General features: G+C 43.1%; 1 protein-coding gene across 4 annotated transcripts in view; it reads right to left on the bottom strand.

Moving 5' to 3' along the window:
- The window catches only part of FUT8 (fucosyltransferase 8), a 102263-nt gene extending 94707 nt beyond the window's left edge, over nucleotides 1–7556 (bottom strand). For all 4 annotated transcript variants that reach the window (XM_083863680.1, XM_083863676.1, XM_083863681.1 and 1 more), the window contains exon 1: nucleotides 7500–7556. The gene's annotated coding sequence lies outside the window, so the exon portion shown is untranslated. The remainder of the gene's footprint in view (nucleotides 1–7499) is intronic.
- Nucleotides 7557–12169: the final 4613 nt, after the last annotated feature.

The raw sequence follows: 12169 nt of genomic DNA, 5'->3' as shown, positions 1-12169 counted from the left end.
TTTTACAAAACCTTTTGTAAGAACAATGCTTTGAAGAGTTTAATTCACAGCAAGTCAAAATTGATGTCCATAAGATATTCACAGCAATGTTCCATAAGCTTCTAAAGAGTCTGTAGCATGTAGAATTGATAATACCATGGTGATATTTATTGTTATTAACTGCCTCACAAAAGAAATTCTCTAACATTACGAAAAATTACTCATCATACTATAAGATTATGAAGTAAACATTTAATGAAAGCACACTCCTAAAAAGCATTTACATTCAGAATATTGCTACCACAAAGCAACTGTAGCAGCACAAACTTCATCAAGTTCTAGATCAACCAACAGATGAAGTCTTTCTTTTTACTGTGTTATATATTCTGAAAAAAATTATGCACATTATGCTTTATAAATATCTAATATTTGAAGGAACTAAATACAATCATTGATTCATAGAACCTATGCTTTGCTGTGGAAATAACCATTTATTCTAGGGAGGATACCTAAAGAGTACAGGTTAAAAAATACAGATGAAGAGGCAAAAACCTCAGAAAAAGATCATACCTCATATAACATCTCATCCTTAAATAACAAAAATAAAATAAAATAAAATTTAAATATACATATACACCCAGCCTGTTATTTCACAGTAGTTCTCTGCTACAGGCGACTCTTCTGATTTGAAGACTTTTAGCCAAAAGTCTTCCAAAACAGTTACTGGACTCCTTGCATCTTAGGACTACTTCTCTTCCTCCCTTCCTTTACTTATTCCCCACCCTGAAAATGTGGCAGGGGAGGGAGAAAAGAGCAGGAAGAAACAATAATCATGTGAGGGATTTAGTACGTAATATTTGGGGGTGGAAATCAGAATTGATTGCAACTGATTTAACAGATTGTCAGAAAATCATCACCTTGAAATGATGCATTATGGGCTACATAATATGAATTTACATACTTGTCATGACAAATGACCAAGAGACATCAGCAATTTTTAAGGCTGACAGGTACTTCCTTGTAGAAGAATAATTTTTCAGTTTAAGTTGCCAAAGGCTTTTCAAGATGACCCATTCTGTGCCAGGTGTCCATGTCAAAGCTGCTTCAACATTTACATGGTATGCAAAACGTATTTTTCCTCTTTCCAAGGAAAGCTACATAAAAATACACTTTTGCCTCATTAGAGGAGGTAATTTTTCTTCAAAAAGTTCAATCACTTGTATCCTTTAAGCTCTACATGCATCTTTCTAAGAGACAGCAAAATGCTTACCCTGACATATAAGTGATGTTTTTGTCAAGCTCACTGTAATGTTACTGTTACTGATTTTGTTTTGCTATGTTGCAGCTGAGCCACCTACATATTCCGTCTGTACTTACTGCACTCCTGTAAGGCTTCTAGTAACTAAAGATCCACAGCTGCAGACTCACAGGATAACAGAACTTGGAAGGCACCTCCACATGTCCCTCAGACCAATCTGCTGCTCAAAGTCAGATATGAGATAAGCATGGGTTGCTCAACTTTCCTACTTGGGTCCTGAAAACTCCTAAGACAGAAGCCATACAGCTTCTCAGGGAAACCTCCTACACAGCTTCAATACCCCCATACAAAGAGGTTTTCCTTATATCCAGCCTGAACCTTCTTCATTTCAATTTATGAACACTGCCTCATGTTCTCTCCCCATACAGAGAGAACACGAGGCAGTGCTCATAAACACCCCTCCCCTGTCCCCAAGGTGCTCATCTTTCACCAGTGTAGGACTTTGCATTGTGTTCACAGTGACAACATCCCTCTGAATGGCAGCCCCATCACCATGCAGAGCAACTATTTCCCCCCAGTTTGGTGTCATCTGCAAGCACAAGAGCACACTTTGTCACTATTCAGGACAAACTCCTGCAGCACCCCTCTTGTTACCAATATGTGTATCTGTATGACACACTAAGCACTTCTGTCTCAGCCCATCCATCCAACCAGTCTTTTTTATATCACCTAGTTCTCCAGCAATCTGTACTGCCCAAATCTGGATACAAGAATATTGTTGGAGACAGAGTTGAAAATTTTAGTAAAGTCCATGAAAATTAAATCCACTGTTCTTACCTCATCCAAACATTCAGTCAGCTTACCACAGAAGGCAATCTGCCTCGTCATAAGTGATTTACCTGTGATAAATCCATGCTGATTGCTCCCATTCACTTCCTTCCTGTGACCAGAAATGTGCTCCAAGAATACCTATACCCTTATTTTCCCAGGGACAAAAAGGAAGCTACCCAGTTTGTAGCTCTTTAGGCTGCATTTTGGCCTTTTTTGGAGGGTGCAACATATGCATTTGTTCAGCCACTGGGAGGGTCTTCTGGTGTCCAAGATGCTTCAAAGGTGATGGGGAAGGACCTCACTGTGGCTCTGGCCAGCTTTATCAACATTCACAAGCACAGTCCATTTGGCCCCATGCAATGGCAGAATTTGAGTTCTCTCAATAATCCCCAAATGAATCCTCAGCCACTGCTGGAAGCTACTCTCCTCAAACCCCTGTTACTAAGCACAGAGGCCTGGGAGATCTTGCTGGTGATGTCTCACTAAGGAACAGAGGGATCCTTATCTGTTCCATATCTGTCCTTATCTTATCCATATCTGTCACTATGATACATCACATTCCAAAATAAGCTCGTATTTTACTTGTCTTGCTTTTAACTACTCAAGTAGTAGAAGAAACTCTTCTTCCTGCCCTTCATCTCCCTCTTAAGTGGCATCTCTAGGTGTGCATTGGCTCTCTTGGTGTCATCCCTACATACCAGAATAATTTTTCTAAATTTCTTCTTTGTAGCCCGTCCCAGCTGCCCCTGTTTGTATATCCCATTTTTGTACTGCAACTCAGACCTGAGTTCCCCACAAAGTCAAGCTCATCTCTTGATAGGCCTGTTTGCTTTCCTGACTATCAAGATGGATCACTGGCATCTAAATTTATTCTCAGTGATACCCTTGCTGGATCCAACAAGTATGAAAACATAAGCTATTCATGTAAAACAAAAGTGGGGAAAAGAGAGGAGGGAATAAAATTTGACTAAAGAAAGAACTGCAATGTGGGAAAAAGGTGATACAGTTGACACAGGGAACACATTCTTGAGTTTGTGATACAGACCAAGTCTGAGCCGTGTAGGAAGACAGGCAGGAATTGAAAAAAACAAATTCAGATGAGGGAAGCCAGGAAGAATGAAGCACAAAATTGAAGGTGGAAAAATACAGAGGACAGAACTACAGGAGCCAGTGGAAATGTACGACACAAAGAGGAGAGATCCTTTTTATGACAGAGAACTGGATGTGAAACTGAGGGTAATGGACAGAAACCTGAAACCAGCAGACAGGACTATGAAAAGCCAGAAAAGATTCAAACAGTGAAAGAAACTGGGATAAACAATTTATGAGTTAAAACTTCTATGCACAGCAGCACTGGATGTCAGATAAGAAGCCCTTTAGCAAAAAACAAACCGTTTACTTGGGGAAAATAGGATAGTGATAAAAATTTCAGAATAGGGCAAAAAAGATTGGGATAGAGAAATCACACAAGGAATAAGCAGAAAAATCAGCATCCACCAGAACATCCTCACTCCCAGAGCCTGGAACAGAAGCCAAGATTCCAGAGTTTCACCTCTACTTTCAAACACTTAAAAATCTCAGAAAACCATGCACAGACAACATCATTTGGAGCACAGCTGAATTACAGATTACTAGTATCGCATTCCAAGGTAGCTCAAGTGGCACAAGTTTCATAGCAAAATAGACAAAATTCAGCATTTTTAAGGACTTACATGCTATATGTGTATTAGTCATATGTGCAATCCCAGAGGACAGAGCTTCATCCTGTCCACCAGGCTTGCTGACTTTTTTTTAATCTAGAATGTTGAACATTTTGGTTGTGTGAAAAGAATTTTGTGGTGTTTTATACAGTTGACTATCAAAAACCTAACCATCGGTTCAAAGAAAATATAGTCACACCACAAAAATTAAAGGTTATTTGGTTTTGTTCTCTGTGCCCTTGTGGCCAAGGTGCTCTTGCTGTGTTACTGAACAAAGTGCTAGAAAAAAATAAATAACAACATTATATTATATAAGGACCTTACCACATGCACTGCAAATATTGGCAAGTATGTTGTTAATAAGATGGGTATTGTAGGAAAAGTGAGGGAATTACTACTGTCCTGGAAAATTTTATTTTCTTCCTTCTTGCTCACAAATAATCTTTAAAAGAAAAAAAAAATTAAAAAAACCCCACAAACTTTTAATGAGCAATCCACTCTTCATCAAAAACATGGACTTAGTACCTTGGGGTTAACACTGCAACAGATCTAAGTATTTATATTTGCAGTCTAAATCAACACACACCATACTACAAATCAAGCAGAGAAGCATTTTCTAGATATGCAGTCATGGATCCCTGTTGAAGGGGTTTATTAAAAACAACAACAACAAAAAAAAGCAGGATTATTGTTAGTAAATTAGACCTTTATGGGAAATTATCTTAGAACACATAAATCATTAAAACACTGATAGATTATTTTGAAAAATCATATCCTAAAGGTCCTAAATTGGATATCCAACACAAAGGAATACATAATATATCTCAGGAGACTTATGTGAAAATATTACTAGTGAAACATGCAGGCACTAGAGACTGAATGTAATGAAACAGCAATAGAGGAAATTAAGAAAGTGCAGTATGAACAGCACATAAACAAATAGTGAGGCTACACATTATTTAACACCAAGAAAAAGGATTCAGTATCGCACACTGAACACCATCTATGCCATATTCTGAAAGCAACATTGTAGGGAAAAATGTAACATTTAACCCTACACTTAGAGGCCACATTATATGGCTTAAAAGAATCCCTAATTCTGCCATTTGATGATTTATAAGAGCTTGATCTGGCAATTTCAAAGTTCTTTGGATACAGTTTTTGTTGCACAATAGCAAAACACATCTTCTATTTCCCTAAAAACATCCCACGTCACTTCACTTGCAGATTGGTTTCATCACAGAAGAGATGCATATTAATGCAATCATACATAGCATGCATCTCTATATTTGTTTTCCTTATTGTATTAGAAGCATATTCTACGACCAAACAACAAGCTTTTGAAGGAGTCCAGAAAATTAAGTCACTTTTGCTTTGACACTAGCTCCCCCTCCAGACCAGATTAAGATTATAGTAATTACTTTTTACATTAATTCTGACTCTGCAACAAGATATAAATACTCAAAGCATATCCAAACCTTCTTCATCTTTATCCACTGAAATGCCAATGAACAGATTGATGTGATAAACTATAAATAAAATTATTATTTATTATTTTTAACTGCATACATTCCAAGCCTGGGAAAATCATTTGGTTTAGAAAAGATCTGACAGATAAAGCATCTATTCCATACAGCCACACAAAGACAGAAATGAACCAAAAGTAAAATATTTACACTATGAATGGTGTGCAATATTTATCATACATAAGCATTCGATTATACAATCAAGTGTCTATTTGCAGTCTCAATAAAGTGATCATAAACCACAGATGTCAAACCAAAGGGAAGCCCCTATGTGGCTTAGTACAACCTTTACTGATTCACTTAAGGTGAAGTAGCTCCATTTCTACTCCAGCAAGTATAGCTGCCTTTTTTTTTTTTTTCTCATATTAGTTAGAACTATTTTAGGTTGTTCAGCTCATGAAATGCCAAAATTTTAAATAAATGAAGACAACAGACTAAAAGAGAAAGAAAGCTACAACTTCAAACTGACCGTCCATAGCTGTTTCCCAGTTGTCAAATGACCTGGCAGCTACATCACTAAAAGAGTGAATTTGCCTGATTCGACACTCCAAGTTGATTATTCCTGCCTTTCCCTCACTGTTGGACTTCTTGCTCAGAAAATATGAGTAATTAATTATACTTCCAACTTTGAAAAAGGCTGTCTTATTACACGTAGTTGGGAAAATATGCAAACTTTGCAATATGCTAGTGTGCCTGCTTAAGGTACATATACATATGAAACCCTAACAAGCATCAATAAAAATCTGGCAGTACCTGCAATAACCGGAGAAACAGACGCTACTGGAAATACATCAAAGCACAGTCACCAACTCCTCACAGCTAGTTTTCTTCAATAATGAAAGGAATTGTAAGAGTCATCTGTAAAAGCACCCCAAGCACCAGCAGCACAGGCAAGCTGGCCACTTATTTACTTCTGCAGCTCAGACTTTTCCTGAAGTTTTTGATGACTTCCAGTGGAAAATTACTCGGAAAAATAAATAAGATAAATACCATAAAATCAAGAAACCTTTTCATGCTCAGTCTTTCTGAAGTATTTACTCCATTAACTTTCAGGCCTAGACATTAAGATCCTGTCCTAAGGGATAGAAAGAGCATGTATATATATATGTATACTGAAACATATAGTTTTCAGCTCTTGTGTATGTTTCAGTATACAAACACACACACACAGAGAACAAGAGGTGTCAAGTGCTACTACAAGATTGCAGCTAAAGTACAAGAATGTTCTGGTGGCCACATCCATGTACACAACAGCAGCATGTGTGCATTGAGGGCACCAGGACAGCAGCTATTGCCCCGAGGAAGTTGCAATCTTTCAACACGCAATTTTACAGCTGATGCCTTTGCCCTCAGGCTTCTGTTATAGTCCCTGCCTCTTGTACCCTCAACCAGGAGCTTCTGAAAGCAGAGGGTCACAGCCCAGTCTGTGGAGTGCATGAGAACAGAGCGCACACACCACCTGCACACTCGTGTGAAGGATCTGAGCGTACACCAGGCACTAACTCGCCCAGGGGTAAATGGCCAGAGCCTTACCAGTAACAGGATCCACCAAAGTCAATTGTACCGAAGTATAGGAAAGGTGGCCGTGGGAAAAGCCCCAGGCACCAACCAACGCACTTTCCCGAGGTACCAGGCGGCCCTAGAGCGTGAGGTCGGTGCTCCAAGCCGGCGTTTCCCGTGTATCCCTCCCTGCCAAGAGCAGCCGTCCCCCGGGGCGGCCGCAGTTCCCGGGACAAGGAAAGTTGGAGGCCGCCTCCCGCACCCCGGGGCCGCGGCGCTCGGGACGGCGGCAGCCGCGCTCGGGGCTGCGGGCACCGCCACCGGCACCGCCACCGCCCGGGGCTCGCTCCATCCCCCTCCCGGGCCCGGCCCGGCCCCGCCGCCGCCGGTGATGCCCCGGCCGCCCGCCGAGCCCCGGCCTCCCCTCCCTCCGCCGCGCTCCCCGGCGGTCTCAGGCCCCGCCGGCGACTCTCAGGTGCGGGAGCCCACGGGGATCCCGGCACACGGCGGGGACCGGCCTCCTCCCCGCCATCGCCACCCCGCCGGCGGCGGCGGCGGTTGCCGAGCAGCGCCCGAGCGGCGAAAGCGGGGGCGCCGGGCCCGGGGAAGGGATGGAGAGCGCCGGCCGGAGCAGCCCCGTCTCGCCTCGGTAGCCGCTTCCCCGCCGCCGCGGCCGCCGCCGAGCCCCCGCATCCCCTTCCTTACCGGAGCGCCGGCGCCGGCGGCGGAGCCCGCGCCGTGGGTGCCGCGGGTGTCGGGCGGGCGGGCGGGCGGAGCGGCGGGAGGAGACGGAAGCAGGAACCCGCGGGCGGCGGAGCGGGGCTGGGCTGGCGGGGACGGGGCGCGGGCAGGGCGCGCGCCGAGGGCGGGGAGCGGCGCGCGGGCAGCGGTGACAGCGGCGCACGGCCCGGGCAGCGCGCGCCCCCGCCAGCGCCGGAGGAAGAGCCGCGCCGCGGGCGCGCGCCGGGCGGGGGAAGGCAGCCTATGGGAGCGCGAGCCGGGCCCCGGCGCCGCGGGAGCGCCCCCGTCACGGAGCGCCGGAGCGCGCATGCGCGCCCCGGACCTCCCGCCGCCGCCGCCGCCGCCGCTCCCCCCGCCCCGCCGCCTCCTCCCGCGCGCCCCCGCCCCGGGAGCGGCCGCACGGGCTCGGCACGGCCCGGCAGCGTTATGGGGCCATTCCCGCCGGGAGCCGGACCCGGGGCGGCGGCCAGAGCCCGCGGGAGCGTTTACCCCGGCGGTGGGCGTGAGCGAGGAGCAGCAGCGCCCGGCCGAGCGGCGCCGCGGCCGTCCGGCCTCCCGCGGGGAGCGCGGCGGGAGCGGAGGCGGCGGTGCCCGGCACCCTGAGCGGCCTTCTGATCCCTCGGGAAGGCTCCCTCCCCCCGTGGCTCTGTCCCGGCAGGGCCCCGCAACAGGCTGGTCCCGCCAGCATCCTGCCCGGGAACAGGCGGGGCGGCTTAATGCCAACATCCCTACAAAATACAGAAATCTCACGAAATCTCAGAAAATTATGAGAGTTACGAGAGAAAAAGGAGTGCTCTGTGTCTGCTGGGTGACGGCAGGGCTGGGAGAGGCCCGCTCTTGTCCAAGCACCCTTGACAAAACCCTTCCCCAGAGGGCACCTAAAAGGGCCAACCCCGGGGGGATGCGGAATTTCAGGGCGTTTAACGTAGCTATCTATAGTTTCCTAAACATTCATGTAGGAAAGTACATTTTAAAAGTTTGTAATGTGCACTGGTGATGTTTCACTGTGCTTGGGAGAGGAATGGCAGAGATGGGAAGGTAGCAAGCCTATGAAATAGAAATTGTAGTAGGAGTGTGTTTGAGGATATTGTGATTTCAGTAAAAGCCAGAGCGGGTAAGGATGGATATTTTGTAACTATCACATCCTCTGCACCCCCTCCCGGACTCAGAAGAGCTGCTCTGCATATTGCTGTTTGTCCTGTGTTCCTTCACACTTGTCTGCTCTGGTTTATTTCACAAGCCCTCGTGTTGGTTTTTGTTTTGTTTTCCCCAGAACTAGTAAACATTCACAAATACGCTTGTAAGGTGTGAGACATTATGCCAGTGTCTGTTGGATTTTCTTTTTTGACTTCATACATTGTGGATCAGCTGTGTGCTAACGTGGAGCTTGGGGCACAACCACCACAAGCCTCGTCTGGGGGAGGGAAGGAAGCGTTACAATATTCTGTGCCCATAGCAACCTTCCAGAGCAATCTGGAAATGCAGAAATAATTAATATATCTTTTTTCCCCCTAAGGTTTTGATTTCTAACTGACAATAATAGATTAGTTGAGAAATTGAGATCATAAGCAGATTGCTGATGGTTGTCAAGCGCTGAGTGCAGTTGCTAGCTCCTGTGAATGCAACAGTTGTTACACCTACTAACAATTATATTGCTTATTGCTTGACAAATTTAGTCAAGGATTTGTATTCCAAAACCCAAATTCTATAAATCAAAAACATTTCAAAAGTCTAGGTATATGCAAAAGGACCAAAAGTCTGCATGGTACAGGGAAAGGAAGGAAGCCCCCAAGCCTGGAAATACTCAACATCAGGTTGAACAGGTCTTTGAGCAACCTGATCTGGTCGAAGATGTCCCTGCTCACCGCAGGGGGTTTGGGCTCAGATGACCTTTAAAAGGCCCTTTTCCAACACAAATCATTCTGTGACTCAAAGCTGATGATCCAGAAACCAAGGCATGTCCTTCCAAATGAAACATGTTACCTTTGCTTGGAGGATGTCACCTAAAGAAGGATTCTAAAAGAAAGTAAAATTGTTCAGAAGACTTCTGAAAAGTGGAGATCTGATGGGTCTTTCTTGTTTGGTAGGAAAATACTATTTTATAGACATAAATCTGATTACCAACCCACAAAATATTAGGGTACTTTCAATGCAAACAGTTCTTAGATACAATGTTTGCAAACTGGACAAAAATCAGGCCAAAATAGATGGGCTCTTTCATTGACACAGGTGGTGGTTATTTCAGTTGTACTTACTGTGGTGTGAAATTAAGTACATTTCAAGTGATTGTTTAATGCAACAGGAAACTATTGCTGGTTTACTTGCTTTCAAGCCCATGATATTCTGTGCTGCAGGCATATAATCATAGAACAAACCACAGTACTATACCCTGTATCCACGGGATATACCAGTGGGTAAAATGTGATCAATCTGCACGTAACTTGTACAGTTAGGAGCTATTTTTATTTATATTGCAGTTCTAACCATACTAGCCACGTTTTAGCACCTACTGCTATCAGCCTCATTTTTATTTTGAGGAATTTGTGACCTGAACTGTGCTAAGCCATGACATAATGGGAGAAAGAAAATTAAATTACTTGGGAGAGAGATGAAAAGCTAGTGAGGGAAATGTTACAGAGTGCTAACTTTTTACAAATGCTAAAGGCTGCAGGTACATACAATTTGGAGTATATTTCCCAAATTACACTGAAAGGCCAGCAGCTAATTTATTTTCACCACAAAAAGCTCAATTTTAGGTGTAGAATGCCTCTTGTGACTCCAACAATTTCTTCATCCCATGACCAAGAGGCAGAGCCTTAGTTTGTTGGTGCTCTGAAACCCTTGGAAAGGGAAATTTTCACGAGAATATGGGACACTTTTTCACTGCCATGGTTAGGAAATTAATTTACTTAAACAATTTTAAGGTGGAGGATTCTAGATCTTGTTGTGGAGTGTACAGTTTCTAATGCTCAATCTCACAGCCTAATTAATCACTTTTACCTGATACAGACCCAAAATCTGCTGGAGTCAGCTAATTCTTCCCACTTGGCAAGAAGATGGTAGCACTTTTACATAGCAGGTGGAATCTCAGCAGGGCAACTCTAGTTTCACTTTGATGAGACATTCTGCCACCTGTCTCCGAAGTTCCTCTGAGTAGCAACTTGAGCTAAAATGGACTGGAAAGGTATTTTGGCTTTTCCCCCCAAATTCATGAACACATACTGAAGTCCACATTTAAATCTCTCTAGAAACAAGATTCTACTTCTGTGAACTTTTTATTTCTCTGTGCCATGTTAACAAGTTGTCTCTTATTTTTATCTATCTCTGAACCCCAGAGCCATAAACAATCTTGATGGATAACAACAATTTCTCAAAAAATACCTTAAATCCTTATCCCTTTGTATTAAATGATTAGAAGCAAATTCAGGTTTTAGCTATCATAGTAGTAAAAGTAAACTTGAAAGGAAGAATCACCAGAGCTGGAAGGGATGTTAAAAAGTACTTCTCAATTTTTTTTTTTTTTAATTTTTTTTTTAATTAAACATCAGTTTGGGGCTTTGGTGACCTTAGGTTTTGTGGACACTTTTTATTTATTGCAGTATAACTGTACCTTGGAAATACTTCATTAATAAAGACATCCAATTCTTCAGGTGACACCAGAGTTAAACCAGACACTTATCTGAATCCTCCCATACACAGCTTGGTGCTGCAAATTGGCTTTATGTCATACCAACTACTCTATATTACCTGTTGTGGACCACTGTAAAATGGTAATACTCAAGGATCACTTAAACTAAAGTCAGAACAGGAGAGTGTTACAGGTATTTTTCTCTTTGCTTACTATGAAGACTAATACAGTTTCTAGCATAATTTATCCAAGCTTTGTTTTGTTGTATGAAGTAGGAAGAAGACATGGGCAGGAACAGCTCAAGAACCATTATATTCAAGAAACAAGTGTAGAAATTACATTTGAAAAAAATGCAGCTGGAGTGTAAGGGTGTTATGCCTTTGTCCCTCTTAAATAAAGACTGCATATACTGAGGAAGATGAGTTGGGGGAAAAAAAAACCCAAAAATCAAAACCAGTTAATTTTTCCTCCTTGTAGAAGTCAACATGCTATGGGTACCCAGGCACTGCACCAGTCAGGAAACTGCAGAAATGCAACTGTAACATAAGAATTACAGAAAACATGTCACCAGGGATAAAGAAAATTCAAGATATAATAGATTACTGAAACTGCCAGTGTTAAATAAAACTTTAAAAATTCTAAGTCTATTACCAATCATTTAATATAAAACCAAAATTTCTTAAATTCTAAAAAAAAAAAAAAAAAAAAACACATTTAAAATGATACATCAGATGTTTCTGTTGTAGCCCTCAGAATTTTTCCTGCTTTTTCCACTGGTTTGAAATCAGGTCTCATACTTGTTAAGTCTCACCTTCACGTAGAAAAGAATTTCCAATACTTGAACCCCTCCCACCCCGCCCTCCCCCAAGTTACTAGTATTGTAAGAAAAGTTTTAAAACATTTTCATTAAGGCTTATATCTGTGTCCATTAAAGGATATCAAGATTTGTATTTATTTCTGCTTTTCCAGGAAATGCCAGCAGGTACAGCCAGTCACTCTAAGTGCA

This window comes from Zosterops lateralis (genome assembly GCF_965231275.1).
Source record: "Zosterops lateralis genome assembly, chromosome: 6".
Classification (NCBI taxonomy): Eukaryota; Metazoa; Chordata; class Aves; order Passeriformes; family Zosteropidae; genus Zosterops; species Zosterops lateralis.
Note: the sequence above shows the minus strand (reverse complement) of the source record. Positions and strands in the feature narration are given on the sequence as shown.